The sequence below is a fragment of the Lampris incognitus genome, chromosome 4, assembly GCF_029633865.1.
Source record: "Lampris incognitus isolate fLamInc1 chromosome 4, fLamInc1.hap2, whole genome shotgun sequence".
In the NCBI taxonomy this organism is placed as follows: Eukaryota; Metazoa; Chordata; class Actinopteri; order Lampriformes; family Lampridae; genus Lampris; species Lampris incognitus.
This window is the reverse complement of record NC_079214.1, coordinates 62,071,769-62,090,875: the sequence shown is the minus strand read 5'-3', so window position 1 is coordinate 62,090,875 and position 19,107 is coordinate 62,071,769.

The window sequence follows — 19,107 nt, the reverse complement described above, 5'->3', positions numbered from 1 at the left end:
ACCAGCGTGCCCAGTCAATTTGATGGGGCGGGATGTGTTGGTGAGGTGCGGGGCATCAGTCATATGTGGGCCAGAGGGACTGGTAGTGACTTTTCCCAATGGGTATTCTGTGAACTGTTCTCTGTCAATGATCCAGTCCAGCTCTCAAATGTTGTTGTCAGCTGATGTTTCACCCACGGCTGAAGGACTCTGGGCAGATATATACTGGGGACTCCTAGAACCAGAAAGCAAGCAAAGCAAAGGCGTACAGACTCTGTATCATCAGTGGCAGCCGTGGGTCCAAATGCTACATCCCTACTCCCCTCCAACCGACACCCTCCATGTTACTCTGTACTATGATAGGGAAATTTATCAGCAAACTTTTTACAATGACATTGAAGGGACACAGTGGGAAGTATTGTCTAGTTGTATTCTAGTGGGGGATGAAGGTGTGGCAGCTGCTGTTGAATTGACACCAGAACAATTTGAGTGGTATGAGATGTCTGAAGAGGCGGTGCCCCATATCACCTTAGCAGTACATGTTAAACACCAGGCTAGAGATCTTGGGCTGATGTGCAAGCATCTGATGGCACTGACAGACTGGGTTTGGACCCAACTCCCTGAATTACAGTACTCCCCATCCGAAAAAGCTTACAGGATCATGCACAAGACGGCTGACAAAGTGCGGTTAGAACATAGACAAATAGAGAGATTTCATGACAGAGAGAAGGCTGATCACTCTGACGCCGCAAGCATGATAGACACTCTCCCTGAGGCGTTATGGTCAGCAGGCCCAACTGATGTAGGACACTGCAAGAATGTTGATCCAATCTCTTTTGAATTGACAGATCACACTCCGATCTGGCAGAAACAGTACTCCCACAAACCTGAGGCAGAAGCAGGGATCACAGATACTATTGAGGGACTGTTGGCAGCGGGGGTGTTGGAGCCCTCAGCATCAGGCTGGAACACACCTATTTTACCAGTAGAGAAGCAAAATACAGGGATATATAGAATGGCTCGCGACCTTAGACGGGTCAATAGTATTGTGTCAACTCCTACAGTCCTAGTACCAAATCCATACACTGCTATGTCTGCACTGGCCCCACTAGCTGACCATGTGAGAGACATCTTCTCGTTTACCCATAAAGGCCAAAAGCTAAGGTATACGAGGGTTCTCCAAGGTTTCATCTTGTCTCCTAGGCTGTTCAATCAGGTTCTGAAACAGCAGCTCACTGATCTCACCCTCCCAAAGGGGGTGGTGTTGATTCAGTATGTGGATGGCATCCTTCTGGCAGCTCCAAATCATATCTCCTGCCTAGCAGCGATCAAATCCCTATTAACTCAGCTGTATCACATTGAGTTCAAAGTTTCAAAAACCAAACTCCAGTGCTGCAGACAGATGGTCTCGTTCCTGGGGAGAATTATCTCTAGTAGAGGAACAGGTGTGTCCCCAGCCTATAGATCCTCAATCCTACACCATCCTAAACCAGTCACAGTGAAAGACATGCTCTCATTCCTGGGGTTGATGGGCTACAGCAGACAGTACATAGCATCATATGGGGAACTCACGCACTCCTTAAGAGCCATGGTCAATGAGCAGGGGATGAGAGATTTGCCCGCATGCTTACAATAGACCACTGAAGCAGAGAACAACTTCATTTCCCTCAAACAGGCTCTCACAAACGCTGCTGATTTAGCACTGCCTGACTACAAAGAGCCATTCTATCTGGATGTTTCAGAAAAATCATATACAGTAAATGGTGTTCTTTTTCAGAAAAAAGGGGGACGTAGGCAGGTGATGATGTATGCAAGTCTGACACTCGATCCAACAGAAAATAGACATCCACCATGCACAAGACATGCAGCAGGGGTAGCAAAAATTATGCAAAAAGTAGCACACACAGTCATGGGACATGCTGTAACAGTCCTGACAACACACAGCATAGTGGCCTATGTGAACTCAGCAGCATTCACCATGACATCATTAAGACAGACAAGGTTGGAAAAAATCCTCAATGCACCACACATAACGTTCACACACGAGGGACTCAACATGGCAGATAACATGGGGGAAGGTGACCCACATGTGTGTGAAGAAAGAGTACAGAAAGATGTTAAGGTCAGAGCAGATTTACGGGCAAAACCCTTAGCTGACCCAGAGGAAGTGCTGTTCACAGACGGCTGTTGCTACAGACATCCCACTGAGGGACTGAAGGCAGCATATACAGTGGTAAGACAAACAGATGAAGGGTTTGAGGAGGTAGTGACAGGGGGAGTAATAGGAAAAGAATCAGCGCAGCTAGCTGAATTACAGGGAATGACAGCAGCATTAGAATGGGCAGAAGGGAAAAAAGTAAACATCTACACAGACTCGGCATACGTGATAGGAGCAATACAGGTGGAGCTCAGTCAGTGGATCAGAGCAGGATTTTTGACAACAGCAAAAACCCCAATCGACAAGGAACAGTTCGAATCTCTGGATCCAGACTCTCCAATTTCCCGCTAATTTCCTTCTAGACTTAATGAGGTGGGAGGTTTCATCTGCTCCATTTTCTTCCTTTCTGTGGTTTCTTCAAGTTTTATTCTGACACCATGTAATATATGACGTGCTGGAAGCCATGTCTAGTCAGTCAACAACGTTTTTTATTCTGTGGTCTCAATACAAACACAGTAACACAACAGCAAAGTTACAGTGCCGCCTCGCAGTCACACTGAGTAATGCACTTCTTATTCAAATACACTACAATGTCTAATTGTTAAATGGATGAAAATTAATTTCAACCACATTTTACCAATATTTTATAGCGCCACCTAGTGATGACTACACTGACATGATAGCTAAGGTCAAGAGCTTTCCATAACAGTTGGTCCGATGTCTGCAGCCCCTTTAGTTGCTGAATTATAAGCCTTCAAACATGCACTGAGGTCAAGGTTCAAAGGTCAATATTTCACAGCAGGAGGCATGTAACATCTTCATACTGACATAATGTTACTCTCCACATCAAGACCTTTCCAACGATGTATTTACTTTTGTCCTATGACAAAATTTCATTTTCATCCTAGTCTGGCTCCATCCTCTTTCAGGTGCAGTTTTTGGAGACCCTTTGAGACTCCAGCCTGGATAAAATAAAGTTTTTTCATTTTTTTGCTTATTTGGTGAAAAAATCCCTTAAAGTATTGATGCTTTTCCTAATCATAGTCATACTTTGAGATTTGGGCTAGTGTATAACTTATTTCACCTACCAAATACATCTGGATAGGTGTCATTATAGGGTTAGGGTTACGTAACATTGCTGTATTTGAGGTGTTTATCCCCTCCCCAAAACACCCGAATGGTCCTCCATGGTCAGGATTATAGAATATTTTAGCCCCAACATCCCTCTCTTTATGTAGGTTTCTTACATATATCTAAATTACACTGTAATGAACTTGTCAGTGGCAGTCTCCACAGCTGATTTGTGGCTCATTGGGTGATGAGCTGATAATCAGATGGATATGCATGGCCTCCCATCAGTGAGCTTGTTAAAATAATATTCCATCTTTGGTTGTTGCTAAAAGGTATATTTTATAATATGCACACGTACATATAGTGCATATACTGTTCACACACACACAAATATATGTGTGTATGTATGTACAGTATCTATATATACATGTAATACATATATAATAATATATAACACTAGTTGCTAAGGCTTATCCATATATTCATAATCATGTTTTTTTTCAAGGTTAATTTTTTTTTCAAAAAAATTTTTTGAATACAAAAGACAGCAAAAAATAACAATACATTATTGATTATTTCTTATATGTCTGTATAATTTAAAAAAATAACGTCATGGCTTTATGTTTCTTTTAGTTAAATGCATAATAAACAACAGGTATACAGTGTTATTAAGATAAAAAATTACAACTAAGCAAATTCACATTTTTATTTTATTTTCTATTAAAAAGAAAAAACATGAACAAGTTTACATGCACTGAAACACAGCTTCACTGTAAGTAATGTCATTACAAATGAGTTCCTTTGGTTGGTACAGTAACAGCAGTAATGACAACAAAAATCAAAACACCCAAGACTCAACTATTGGTATTGATATGTCATGTTTTGGGAAGTATCTCATGTAGTGTCATCATGAATGACATCTTACTGAAGTATACACTACAAACCAATACAAACTACATCCAGTGGAAGAGAAGTATTCATTTCCTTTACATAATGAAAAACACTGATAACACACTGAAAAAACCCAGCTACAAAAGTCTTGAATGCAAAACCTTAACAACGGAAAACATGTGTTGTCAGCAAAATGTACTTTAAGAGTCACTGATTAATTATTATTTAGGTCTCTAAAGTGTAATATTATTCTGAGCTCAGAAATAAGACACTGCTGTCAACCCATAATTTGAAGAAAAAAAAAAACATTGAAAATAAGACAATGTCAAACAACGTCAGACAATGGTGATAAATGTCAATCATTTTTTCCTAAAGCCAAAGGCGACATCCAAAAATGCCTTGTTTTACTTACGAGCCAAAATATTCAGTTCACTATCAAAGAACAGTTGAATAACCAAAACATTTCCAAAAACAAATGGAAGGAATGTACAATATTCATATTGAATTGTCAAATCTGATTCACCTGAAAGAAATCTTATTTGGAGACGGCCCTAAAGATCACGCAGGAAGAATGGGCTTTGCACATTTTTCAATGATATTTGCCTTACAGTAAAAGTTATGACAAGATACACCCTCTGCCTTAGCAGTTGAGCAAAGCATGGGGACGTTGCCAGCTAAAGAGGGTGGTGTCACAGGCTGCAGCACAGCAGTTGGCAGTGGTAATAGTCCCTGAAACATTGGGGGTGGGATGAAAATGAATTAATTGACCTGCTGAGTTTTGGAAAAATCACATAAACATCTAAAATAGTTTCCTTTCCATCAGTGAATCTAGTGTTGCTTACACACTGCAGGCAATGACATTAAAAAATAAAAGCACTATATCAGACTAGCGTCCATTACACTTCTTAATAAGGTTTTGCTTGAAACATAGTTGCAGTCCAATCAGAACTGACACGCAACCCACCAGTTGAGAAGCACTGATTTACACTGCCTCAAAATCACTGTCATCTGAACTCTCACAGTCAGCTTCTTTATGGACCTCCGGTATCTCTTCAGGACAGTCCTCCAGCAAAGAAGCAGCATCTGGTCCCAATGCCTGGCTGTAAGTTGAGCATACAACTTGGAACTTCTCCTCCACATCTGCAAGCCTTTTCTGAAGAAGACAAAGTAGCCCATGATGCCCCTCTTCACTTAAGCTTTCTACAGGGAAAAAATTAAAGAGAGGCAGGACAATATTTTAATATCATCTGGAAAGGACCTTAAACCATCACTAGGTGATTTTAGGAAACCTGAAATAACCTGTGCTTTATAGAAACTTTTATCCCAATTTTTAAAGACAATAACAAATGTATCAAATTCTGGCCCAGAATGTAGCTCTGCCCACTCAACCAATAATAATAACAATAATAATATTAACAATAATTTTGAAACTGTGAATCGGAAGCACTGCTCCATTTTGTAAAGTGAACCTTCCGTTGCATCATATTATCTTTGGCTATAAAGTATGGTGCACTTAAAGTGATGACAGATTATGGACCCTTAGACCTGAACAGAGTTGTAGTTGTGGAGCTTGAGCTGTACCTCCAGAACAGTGGCACTAGATGGATCAAGGCAAAAATGTAATCTCAATCACTCAAACAACATAGCCTGTGACTGGAGGAAAGGGAATATACTTCAAAAAGTCTGAACCTATCCTTTTGTTCGCGTTGAGTTAAACATCACTGTGTGGTCACCCAAATCAATAGGATTGTTCCTGCAGAGGTCATGAATGTGGACAGCAAATTTGAAAAAACGTTTGTTGCGTTCTTAACCAGGCTCTGCAGTGGTGTGGTGGTGTTTGAGTACAAATCCACAGTATCCCCAAAACCATAGCTGCAAGAAGATAAAAGTTAGCTTACCACTGTTCCAGACAGAAGACATTTGCCATATCTTTGTCCTGATACTCGCAGCCAGATTTCTGAGGTAAGTGCAGTGCTGTCTCATCTCCCTCATCACAATGACCTTTTCCTCTTGAAGCCGCACTTTTGATATGTTTGCATCAAAAATCTTCTTCTTGGTGAGGATATTGCTGGAGTCTGAAGGCACACAAATAACATCCCATCAACACAACTTTGAGCTGTACATTCTAAACGACATGCAAAATTGCCACCACAGTAAGACAAAATGTAAAATTAAAGTTTTTATTGTATCATTCTATTATCTATTGTAGACCCAAATGGCAACAACAAATATCTGACAAGTATATACCCACCGTTTTCTAAAAGCAATATATCACTTAACTCTGTGATATACGCTCATTATATCACAGCAGGGGGTTTTATCTGCTTCGCGTCGGGCCGAACCACGCCCCTTCGCTGTGACCTCATGAGCGTATATCACGGCCTGTCGTGATGTATAGCTTAACTATAAAATTAACCAGATAAACTGTGTTGCATACGCTTGAATGTCAGTTTGTTAATCATATTTTTTAATATATCAAAACATAACATATAACAAAAATATTTTTGAATTGATTAAAAGAGAAACTGTTCCATACCACTGCTGTGCACTTCCCATGACCATATTAGATCTGCTCTGCTGTCGTCTCCCACCACAGAGAGTCTGCTCTCCACCTTCGCCTCATCGATCTGCTCCTCATCTGGCACCTGCTCATTGTAGAGCTTGATTGTTTCGAAGAGTTTTTTCTTCTCTTCCCCCAATTTTCTTCTTCGCAAGTGGCGGATTTTGTTGCTGTCTATATAATCACAAACCACAGAAAAAATACGAGTAATTGTGTGTATGCAGATATCAGAAGGTAGAATGCAATCCTGTAAAAGACTACTGAACAATAAATAAATCAAAATTTACAACAAAAATAATTACTTAAATAGGTCTATATCTGTACAATTTAGAGGACATTTAATAACTAAGGACCAGAAGACACAGCATAACTATCCAAATAATCTGTGAGTATAAATAATAAATGACAAAAATATGAGATTTTTTATCAACATACCAGTCTGAGTATAAAGGCTGGCCTTTTTCTGATGAACACCAGGAAACATGTGTTCAATTGATTGCTGAAGGTTATGTTGGTCATCACATCAGGTACCTACACAATCTTAAAAAACAACAATAAAAATAACATAAGTAAACACAATTCTGATGTCTTTCATTTCAAGTTAAAGTGTATCTAAAGCCCGAAATCACCATAACTTTGAAGCAAACAAAATGACAATGATGACATCCCCTGACTTAGCTGGCAGTAAAGAGCTCCCCAAAAACTGACAGGTGAAACAGGAAGGGAATGAAAGAAATCATGAGAGACCAAAGAAAAAGAGGACCCATTCATGGCTTGGTGTACAATGAGTGCCTAGTGAGCAAATTACAGAGAAATAATGCTATACTGCAAAGGAAACACTAGCAGACAAAGACAACAAAAGCAGTGAGACTCCTCAAATAAGGCAGGAGACATGGCCACAGTAGCACATGAGGGATGGCCTGCTACAAAGCTACCACAACAGCCAAAACAATGAGAATCATGAGTGGATGGGAAGAATGAGAAGGATGCAGGGGATACAATGGAATGTGAGGGTGGACAACGAAGGGAGTCACACCTAGGAGCAAGACAGTAGGGCTGAAAACTTCATCTAATTTTATTTTCAATTACATTTTGGCTTCCAATTATTATGAAATAATTGGAAATTGAAATAAAATTATTAAGATTATTGAGACGCATTTTGCAATGATGCTTTTGTTTTGTAGTGTTATAAATGTACCACACCCCTTTCTTCTACAGCGATGCACTTTACGTATTACTTTTTCCCACACTGAATCAGTAATCATGTCAGATAATCAGGACATCAATATTATCCCAAAATAAACGTGATTAGGATTTTTGCCATAATTTTTTCTAGACAGGCTGACACACCCAAGGGTCCAGCATATGGGCTACATTTGACTAGGGAGAAGGTAAACACAACATGACTACAGCAAGGCTAATGGCTGGTGCAAGACATGCACAGCCACACAGATCCAGTCTCAATTATACTACTGATTATGATACAATAATATTAGCAAACTAATTAGTAGAATGTCCATAAAATACTGTACCGTCAGTGGCCCATTGTCTGACATCATGTATCCACTGCTCCACCATGTTCTCAGGACACCCAAGTTCACTGCTCAAGTCCTCCAGTCTCTGACACTCAGTCTGAGCTTTTTGGAAAGTCTACGGTAAAATAAATAACAAATAAATACAAATATTTTTGCCTTTGTCATCTTATTGCCATATTAAAAAGTGAGAAAATCATGAAACGCTTACATATCAGAGACAACGTGGCCAAACAGGGCATTAGTTTTATGTAGACTTGGTCAGAAAACATGATCTTGTCACATGGTACCTGGTCAATACCTTGATGTATCTGCTGGATAATGCAAGATGAAGGCCATCCTGCTTCTGTCGATTCCACCCAATCGCGTGGACTGTTAGCATGCCATTCCTGGCTTTTTATCAACATAAACTCCACAAAAGATGAAAGTCCCATGAATGATCACATTGTTGAAATTCATCAATGCATTGACAATTGAGCTTTAATTAAAGATAAATGCAGGAAGTTTTATTAATGTATTATAATATTATCAAATACCAAATAAAGTAAATTACAAGCTTTCTCTTATGTCATAATATACAAAGTATTAGAATGAAAGAAGAAATAATAAAAGACAGGCAGATAATATAATATAGATAAGGAACACTTACCACATTTTGTGATGTACTTAGTGGTGTGGGCACGAGAAAAGTAGCTGTTGACCATTTCCGCCTCTTCTCCAGCAGTTGTGCCAGCACCCTCCTGATTTCTGCCACTCCATATGATCTAACAAATCACATGGAAAATGATCATCATATGTATTGTATAAGTAGTTAAACAATTACAATTTCAAATGGCATGATGAAGAACATGTAGTACCTCACACTTTGTTGAATGGGCCTTGGTGTGCATAAGGGAAAGGAATGGCCTCATCTGTAGCAAAGGTCTGAGATCCATCACGGACACTGTCAGATTCTCCAGGTAGGGCCAGTACTTGCAGGCAATGTCTGTGCAGAAGAAATACCCGTTTGTGGCTGCCTGAAGCTTCTTCTGCAGGAAGAGGGGATAGGCAAAAATGTCCCCCCTGTACATGTTCAGAGCTTTGAGCAGCACTCCATGCCTGCAAACAACCACCTCAAGGCCTTCTTCGTCCAGTTTGCTTGCTCTTCTGGCAGTGTCATGAGTAGCAGACCACTGACTGGCTCCACAGATTCCTGTGCCAGCAGTCTACATGACAGAACATTCTGGTTAAGATCAAAAGCTGTGATTTTCTATAACTAGCTCTTTTGTCCATCAGGAACATTGAGTCAGATTACATCACATCATTGTGCATCTTTGTAATTGGAGATTTCAAACTAATACTGAAGGAAAACGCACCCTCCACTCTCCCTACACCAGTTACACAAAAAAGCTGAAGGCAGTGTGACAAACTGTGAACACACTCAATATCTACTACAGAAATATGTAATAACATAATGGAATACAGAGCTACTACCTTTTTAAGTGCCACCATACATACGCATATCCAATTTCAAAACTCAGCACAAAATTGTTCAAATCACTAGTTTGCGAACTAGTGATTTGATACTAGATACTAGTCGATTTGTAATATAAGCTGACACAAACCGGAACTGAGGGATACAAAACTACAAAAAATAGAAAAATCGTACATTTCAAAATTTTGGCCACATCATGTATTAATACAAAAGTGCAAAAAAAGTACTAACACTTTTAAATCTGCTCCTGATGTCCTCAACAAAATGGTGTACTTCAGTGTCCTTACAAATAAAGGTGCCGTCAAAATACGGTTCCTCTGACCTTAATGGGATGAGAAAAAAGAATATGAAGAAGAAAGAAAATGTTGATGAGTCTCAGACATTATTTGTTTAGTTAATTTTACAAAGTGTAAATTAACTCACCCTTTTGACTGCTGAAATCTGTACTGCTTTCTGTTGCCATCTGCACAGAGGGCCAGCATATTTGGTGTACATGCCGGGCAGGTGAACGATTCGACTTCGGCCATGTTGTCACACTGGTGCTGGCAGAATATATATTCCATAACGCTTCGCATGAATACGTCTCCATGTATTTTCCCAGCCTGTCAATTAGTAAAAAGTAAAATGAAACACCTCACTAATATTCTCTAATCTCTAGTTAAGGCAACTGTCATCCACACTGAACTTACCCTTCCAAACTGAGAAGTCCTCCTCTCCAACATCCTCACAAAACCTTGCCTGGACAAACTGGGCGCAGCAGTTTTCATCTCTTCAAATGTGGTGAAAACATCAATTGAAAACAGCGTGTCAGCATGTACTGTTGCTGGCCAATAGCCGCTCTTTATAAGGTCGCCTTTATCGGGTGTCCACTGTGCCAGACACAAACTGCACGACAGATTTGGAAGGTGCAAATCATACCGACCTAAAAACAAAAAGAAGTACATTAAGTATGTGGTTATTTTGAGACACACAAATGGGCAAAAAACATATGTATATAAATACTTAGTTCATACCATTTATGCAAACCAAAATGACTGCTCTGCCAGCTGACTCGATGATGTTTTTTGGGTCACATGTGCACAGCTGGGAAGGTCTCACAGTCGGCAATAGACGTACTGAATAGAGAAGTTCAATAATTAGGGAGAAGCCTTAAAATGTGTCTAATTAAGATTACTAGCATAGCAACAGGACGGCTAGCATTAGCACAGAGGTGTTGTAGATTCCTAGCATTAGCACAGAGGTGTTGTAGCTTCCTCGAAATTAGCACAGAGGTGTTGTAGCTTCCTAGCAATAGCACAGAGGTGTTGTAGCTTCGTAGCAATAGCACAGAGGTGCTGTAGCTTCCTAGCATTAGCACAGAGGTGTTGTAGCTTCCTAGCATTAGCACAGAGGTGTTGTAGCTTCCTAGCATTAGCGCAGAGGTGTTGTAGCTTCCTAGCATTAGCACAGAGGTGCTGTAGCTTCCTAGCATTAGCACAGAGGTGTTGTAGCTTCCTAGCAGTAGCACAGAGGTGTTGTAGCTTCAGTTAAATATGTGCTCAGCGACATTAAACAGATATAATAACGCTTCATCGTGTGTTCATAAGCCGCATACACAGCAGCCTCGGCAGCGTGTTTAAAACCCATGTCAGGACATTCAGAGGACTTACCCACCAACAAAGCTGCCAGCTGAACTACTGCTGGACAGCTACGGCGGTTATAACAGGAGCGCACATTGCGCCATGTAAACACGGCTCTCACACACACAGACCCGCATATTATCACAAATGTAGAGAGGCAATAACTTGCGGTACACACGCAGATATTCGGCCAGGAAGCTCTTCCGTGAAGCCCGACGGTTAAAATGGCGCGGGCGGGTCTCGCTTGATTCAAATATGCTGCGTGTTTAGACGAAGTAAAACTTACTTACTATTTTCTGGTTTATGTGCGGTGATGATAAAACATGTAAACAGTATGAGAAGTTCTGCAGTAAAACTTACTCTTCCCACAGAGCGAATTTATTGCATGATTACATAGCGTAAACATATCGTAGCGAAGACGCTATCCCGTTAGAATTGTGCCCTGCTGTTTTACCCATCAGGCACTGCGCCGCGTCAGTCATGTGACTGAAAACTCTGCTCCTCCCCCTGACGTCACATCGCTCCGCCCCGGCTCACAGTGTATATAAACTGGTGCGCTCAGCGCCGCCGCCCAGTTACTCCAAGATTCTGAAGAGAGTAGAACGTGAGAGAAGAGCCATTGAGAGATCAGAACATCGCTACCCCGTTAGAATTGTGCCCTGCTGTTTTACCCATCAGGCATTGCGTTCAGATTGTCAGTTGTTATTCAAAGTTTTGTAAGATTCTAAAGAGAGAAGCACGTGAGAGAAGAGCCATTGAGAGATCAGAACATCGTTGGAAAGCACAACTGAAGACTACGATGTAAGCATCTTTACACTTTTAACCACCCATCACTTTCTACATTCTCCTTATTGTAAAGCCACTTAGAGGGTTAGAAAAGCGCTAAATGAGTTTATTATCATTATTGTTATCATTGTTATTATTAAAAAGTCAAGCGTGATTGTACCTTAAGTGAAAAGGTAGATGATGAATTGAATTTGTTGCTTTGTGTAATTTTATATTTTGGTGCAAAAATCTGCTGTGTTCACGGGATCGCCGGGTCGAATCCCCGCGTTACCTCCGGCTTGGTCGGGCGTCCCTACAGACACAATTGGCCGTGTCTGCGGGTGGGAAGTCGGATGTTGGTATGTGTCCTGGTCGCTGCACTGGCGCCTCCTCTGGTCGGTCGGGGCGCCCCCGTATCGGCGGAGAGGAGGTGGAGCAGCGAACGGGACGGCTCAAGAGGAGCTGGGTAATTGGCCGGATACAAATTGGGGAGAAAATTGGAAAAAAAAGGGGGGGGGGGACTTCAAAAAAAATCTGCTGTGTTCAGTGGCCAAGATTATTTTTGTTTTACTGGCTTCTTTCTGTGTAACTCAAATCTATGAACTACTTTACTGTGGTACCCTGTACTAATTGAATACAATCTCAAAAACGAGTTTTGTTTTTTTTAAGAAAAAAGTTATCCTTTTGTTTTTTATAATTGCAGCCTGAATGTTATTATAATGTCCTGTAAATATTCTTAAATAAAAACGAAAGGTAACCATCACGGAAGGTTCCCCGGCCGTACTTTGGAGGTAGTGTGAGAAAATCCTGGAAAAATCCAATCAGTTCATCATCGCAACTCCTCAGTTCACCGTTGTAACTCTAATTAATGTCCTCTGTAATTTGCATATGAACCCGGTGTTAGATCACCGGTTTCGGTCATAATGCAACTGTACTGTTTATAAAGTTGGACCTGCAGTCAGCTGAGATTGACGAAGTGTCTTAGATGAGTGATGAAACGTGTCCAGATAAACTGATTCAATTTTTCTGGGATTTCTACACCTGAATTATTGAGCATTTAGTACAGTACCCGTTCAAAAGGAATTTACCCCTGTTGTGGAAATTTGTAATATGCACCTTGGTTGCTCTGACTCGTCAGTTCGTTTCACACTCTCACTGAGGCACACACAGACACTCTTGGTCGCCAGAGTGCATCGTCTGTTTGTGTGCTTCCCCGCTGTCTGTAGTTCCCGTCTGTTCCTGCTTTTGTGTAAGTGTTTTGGATGGACCCAGCAGATCTGCTCAGCCTGCCGTATACGTGTAAGGATTTTGGGGTGTCGAGGGATACTTTTCTCCAAGAAGAGCCGTCCTTCTTTGGGCTTCTCACCGCGCTCTGGAAGTGGGACCCTGAGATAGCACAAAGACTTGGTTTCTACAAGTGGAAATTCTATGTGAATCTGGTTTCTCCACAGCCCTGCGCGACGGTGTCTTAGAGGCCCAGCATCCCCAAGCCTAAGCTACCCAGCATCCCCGAGTCTGAGCTGCCCAGCATGTCCGGGCCTAAGCTGCCCAGCAGCCCTGGGCATAAGCTGCCCAACGACCCTGAGCCTGAGTTGCCCGATGCCCCTGAGTTTGAGCTGCACGGTGCTCCCAAGCCTGAGCTGCCCGGCGCCCCCGAGCCTGAGCTGCCCGACGCCCCCGAGCCTAAGCTGCCCGGCGCACTTGAGCCTGAGCTGCCTGGAGTCCCCGAGCCTCACCCGCCCGGCAACCCAGGGCCTCAGCTCCACGGCAGCCCAGAGTTCCAGATTGGTCTGTCTGTTCCTGTCTGCCGGGCCGTCTCGGTTTCGGCTGTTGCTGTGCAGTCTGTTGCTGCGCCGCCGGCCGCCATTGCCGATAGGCAGTCTGTTCCTGAGCCGTCGGCTGCCCGGCCGTCCCTGAAGCCTGTTCGCCATGCAGCAGCCCTTCCGCTGCCTCCAAAGTGTGGTCCTCGAGTGGCAGTCATTCCGCCGCCCCTGAAGCCTGTTCAACCAATGACGGCCCTTCCGCCACCTGCGAAGCCTGGTCCCCAAGCGATGGCCCTTCCGCCGCCTCTGAAGCCTGGTCCTCGAGCGGCAGCCCTTCCGCTGCCTCCGCAGCGTGGTCCCCGACTGGCGGCCCTTCCACCGACTCCAAAGCCTGGTCCCCGGGCGGCGGCCCTTCCGCTTCCCCCTGGGTCTATTTACCGAGCGGCGTCTGTTTACCGAGCAACTCTTCCACCGATCCGGAGGGCTGTTTCCCGAGCGGTCCTTCCGCCGCGTCCGAGGTCTGGTCCCCGAGCGGCGGCCCATCCGCTTCCCCTTGGGTCTATATACCAAGCGGCGTCTGTTTACCGAGCAACTCTTCCACCGATCCCGAGGGCTGTTTCCCGAGCGGTCCTTCCGCCGCGTCCGAGGTCTGGTCCCCGAGCGGCAACCCTTTCGCCACGCCCAGGGTCTATTTACCGAGCGGCGTCTGTTTACCGAGCGACCCTTCGGCCGACTCCGAGGTCTGTTTCCCGAGCACCACTTCCACCGACCGCAGGGTCTGTTTCCCGGGCAGCATCTGTTTACCAAGCGACTCTTCCACTGACCACGAGCATCCCAGAGCATCAGCAGCCCAGCGTCCCAGAGTTCCAGAATGGTCTGTTTGTTCCTGTGCCACCAGCGGCCCCAGCCGGCGTGCGGTCTTTTGCTGTGCGGCCGGCTTCCATGGCCGACGTGCGGTCTGTTGGTTTGTCGCAGGCTTCCCCAGCCGGTGTGCGGTCTGTTGCTGTGCGATTTGTTACGGTGCCATCGCCCACCCCGGCCAGCGTGCAGGCTGTTCCTGTTCTGCCGACTGCCTCGGCTGGCGTGCGATCTTTTGCTAAGCCTGAGCTGCCCGGCGCCCCCGAGCCTGAGCTGCCTAAAACCCCCGAGCCTAAGCTGCCCAGCACCCCCAAGCCTAAGCTGCCCAATGCCCCCAAGCCTGAGCTTCCTGGCGCCCTCGAGCCTGAGCTGCCTGGTGTCCCCGAGCCTCAGCCGCCCAGCATCCCAGAGCCTCAGCACCACAGCATTCCAGAGTTCCAGATTGGTCTGCCTGTTCCTGTCCGCTGGGCCTTCTCGGTGTCGGCTACTGCTGTGCGGTCTGTTGTTGCGCCGCCGGCCGCCCCTGCCGATAGGCAGTCTGTTCCTGACCGGCCGCCTCTGAAGCCTGCTCGCCGTGCGGCGGCCCTTCCGCAGCCTCCAAAGTGTGGTCCTGCTTTTGTGTAAGTGGGTTTTTTTTGTTTTTGTTTTTTTGTGTGATTAAAGCTGTGTTCAAACCCAGCCTGTCCTTGCTGTCCTATCTCAGGTTCCCTACCCGTCCCGCCCGTGACAGAATGAACCGACCAAGGATGGACCCAGCATATCTGCTCAGCCTGCCGAATACGTGGGAGGATTTTGGGGTGTCGAGGGACACGTTCCTCCAAGAACAGCCTAAGCTACCCGGCGCCACCAAGCCTGAGCTGCCAAGCACCCCTGAGCCTAAGTTACCCGATGCCTCCAAGCCTAAGCTGTCCAACGCCCCCAAGCCTGAGCTGCCCAGCATCCCCGAGCCTGAGCTGACTGGCGCCCCCGAATCTCAGCCACCCAGCGTCCCAGAGCCTCAGCAGCTCAGCATCCCAGTGTTCCAGAATGATCTGTCTATTCCTGTGCCATCGGCCGTCCAGGCCGGTGTGCAGTCTGTTGTAGTGCCGCTGTTTTCCCCGGCCAGCGTGCGATCTGTTGCTAAGCCTGAGCTTCCCGGCGCCCCCGAGCCTGAGCTACCTGGCGCTACCAAGCCTGAGCTGCCCAGCACCCCCGGGCCTAAGTTTCCCGATGCCCCCGAGCCTAAGCTGTCCAACGCCCCTGAGCCTGAGCTGCCCAGCACCCCTGAGCCTGAGCTGCCCGGTGCCCCTGAGTGTCAGCCACCCGGAATCCTGGAGCCTAAGTCGCTCGGTGTCCTGGAGCCTAAGTTGCCCAGCGTCCCAGAGCCTCAGCAGCCCGGCGTCCCAGAGGTCCAGAATGTTCTGTTTGTTCCTGTGCTGCCTGCCGCCCCGCCTGGTGTGCGGCCCGTTGTTGTGCCGCAGGCTTATCCAGCCGGCGTGCGGTCTGTTGCTGTGCGGTTTATTGCTGTGCCCTCACCTGCCCCGGCCAGCGCGCAGTCTGTTTCTGTGCTGCCGACTCCCCCAGACAGCGTGCGATCTGTTACTAAGCCTGAGCTGCCCGGCGCCTCTGAGCCTGAGCTGCCCGGCGCCCCCGAGCCTGAGCTACCTGGCGCTACCAAGCCTGAGCTGCCCAGCACCCCCGGGCCTAAGTTTCCCGATGCCCCCGAGCCTAAGCTGTCCAACGCCCCTGAGCCTGAGCTGCCCAGCACCCCTGAGCCTGAGCTGCCCGGTGCCCCTGAGTGTCAGCCACCCGGAATCCTGGAACCTAAGTCGCTCGGTGTCCCGGAGCCTAAGTTGCCCAGCGTCCCAGAGCCTCAGCAGCCCGGCGTCCCAGAGGTCCAGAATGTTCTGTTTGTTCCTGTGCTGCCTGCCGCCCCGCCTGGCGTGCGGTCTGTTGCTGTGCGGTTTATTACTGTGCCCTCACCCGCCCCGACCAGCGCGCAGTCTGTTTCTGTGCTGCCGACTCCCCCAGACAGCGTGCGATCTGTTGCTAAGCCTGAGCTGCCCGGCGCCACCAATCCTGAGCTGCCAAGCACCCCTGAGCCTAAGTTGCGAGATGCACCCAAGCCTGAGCTGTCCAACGCCCCCAAGCCCGAGCTGCCTGGCACCCCCAAGCCTGAGCTACCTGGCGCCCCCGAGCCTCAGCCGCCCAGCGTCCCAGAGCCTCAGCAGCTCAGCATCCCAGAGTTCCAGAATGATCTGTCTCTACCTGTGCCGTCGGCCGTCCTAGCCAGTGTGTGGTCCGTTGCTGTGCCGCTGGCTTCCCCGGCCAGCATGCAGTCTGTTGCTGTGCAGTTTGTTGCTGTGCCGTCAACCGGCCCGGCTGGCATGCAGTCCGTTGCTAAGCTGCCAGACACCCCTGAGTCTGAGCTGCCTGGCCACCCCGAGCAGGAGCTGCCTGGTGACCCTGAGCCTGAGTTGCCCAGCGCCCCCGAACCAAAATTGCCAAGCGCCCCGGAGCCTAAACTGCCCGGTGCCCCTGAGCTTCAGCAACCCGGCCTAGCAGAGCCTAAGCTGTCTGGTGTCCCAGAGCCTCAAACACCCAGCGTCCCAGAGCCTCAGCAGCCCAGCGTCCCAGAGTTCCAGAATGGTCTGTCTGTTCCTGTGCCGTCGGCCGCCCCGGCCGGCATGCAGTCTACTGCTAAGCTGCCCAGCGTCCCCGAGCCTGAGCTGCCCGGTGCCCCCGAGCTTGAGTTACCTGGCGCCCACGAGCCTGAGCTGCCTGGTGCCCCCGAGCCTAAGTTGCCCGGCGCATCTGAGCCTAAGCTGCCTGGCGGCCCCAAGCCTAAGCTCCCCAGTGCCCCCGAGCCTAAACTGCCCACCGCCCCCGAGCCTCAGCTGCCCGGCGTCCCTGAGCTTAAGTTGCCCAGCGTATCTGAGCCTGAGCCACCCAGCGTCCCAGAGCCTCAGCAGTCCAACGAGTTCCAGAATGATCTGTCTGTTCCTGTTCCTGTGCCGCTGGCAAGCCCGGCCAGGGTGCGGTCTGTTGATGTGCCACCGGCTTCCCTGGCCGGCATGCAGTCTGTTGCTGTGTCACTGACTGCTCCGGATGGTGGGCAGTCTGTTTCTGCGCTGCTAACCAACCCGGCCGGCGTGTGCTCTGTTGCTAAGCTGCCCAATGCCCCCGAGCCTAAGCTGCCTGATGCGCCTGAGCCTGAGCTGTCCAGCGCCCCCGAGCCTCAGCCACCTGGCATCCCAGAGCCTCAGCCACCCAGTGCCCCTGAGTCCCAGCCGCCCAGAGTCCCAGAGCCTCAGCCGCCCAGCGTCCCAAAGCCACAGCAGCTCAGTATCCCAGAGTTCCAGAATGGTCTGTCTATTCCTGAGCCGTCAGCTGCCCTGCTGCCTCTGAAGTCTGGTCCCCGAACGGCGGCCCGTCTACTGCCTCCAAAGCCTGGTCCCCGAGCGGCGGCCCGTCCGCTGCCTCCAAAGCCTGGTCCCTGTGCGGCAGCCCTTCCATCGCCTCTGAAGGCTGCTCCTCGAGTGGCAGCTATTCCGGTCCTTCCGCCGCCTCCAAGGCCTGGTCCCCGAGCGGTGGCCGTTCCTCCGCCTCCAAAGCCTGGTCACCGTGCGGCGGTCCTTCCGCCGCCTTCGAAGCCTGGTCCTCGAGCAGCGGCCCTTCCACTGCGTCCGAAGGGTGGTGCGCAAGCGGCAGCCTTTACGGCCCTTCCCTCACCTCCGAAGCCTGGTCCCCGAGCGGTGGCCCTTCCAACACCTCCAAAGCCTGGTCCCCAAGCGGTGGCCCTTCTGCTGCCTCCGAAGCCTGGTACCCGAATGGCGGCCCTTCCGCCACCTCCAAAGGCTGGACACCGAGCGGTGGCCCTTCCACCACGTCCGAAACCTGGTCCCCGAGCGACGGCCCTTCCTGCCCTTCCGTTGTCTCTGAAGCCTGTTACCCGAGCAGCGGCCCTTCCACTACCTCCAAAGCCTGGTCCCCGAGCAACGGCCCTTCCGGCCCTTCCACTGTCGCCGAAGCCTGGTACCCTAGCAGCAGTCCTTCCGCCACCGCCGATGTCTTGTCCTCCAGTGGCGGCCCTTCCGTCACCTCCGAAGCCTGGTCCACGATCAGTGGCCCTTCCTTCGCCTCCGAAGCCTGGTTCGCGGTCAGTGGCCCTTCCTTCGCCTCTGAAGCCTGGTCCACGATCAGTGGCCCTTCCTTCGCCTCCGAAGCCTGGTTTGCGAGTAGCGGCCCTTCCACCGCCTTCGAAGCCTGGTCCCCAAGAAGCGGCCCTTCCACCGCCTCGGAAGCCTGGTCCCCTAGCGGCGGCCCTCCCGGCTCTTCCACTGCCTCCGAGGTCTGGTCCTCGAGCGGCGGCGCTTCCAACGCCTCCGAGGTCTGGTTGTCGAGCAACCCTTCTGTCACCTCCGAGGTCTTTTTCCCGAGCGGCCCTTGCACCGCCTC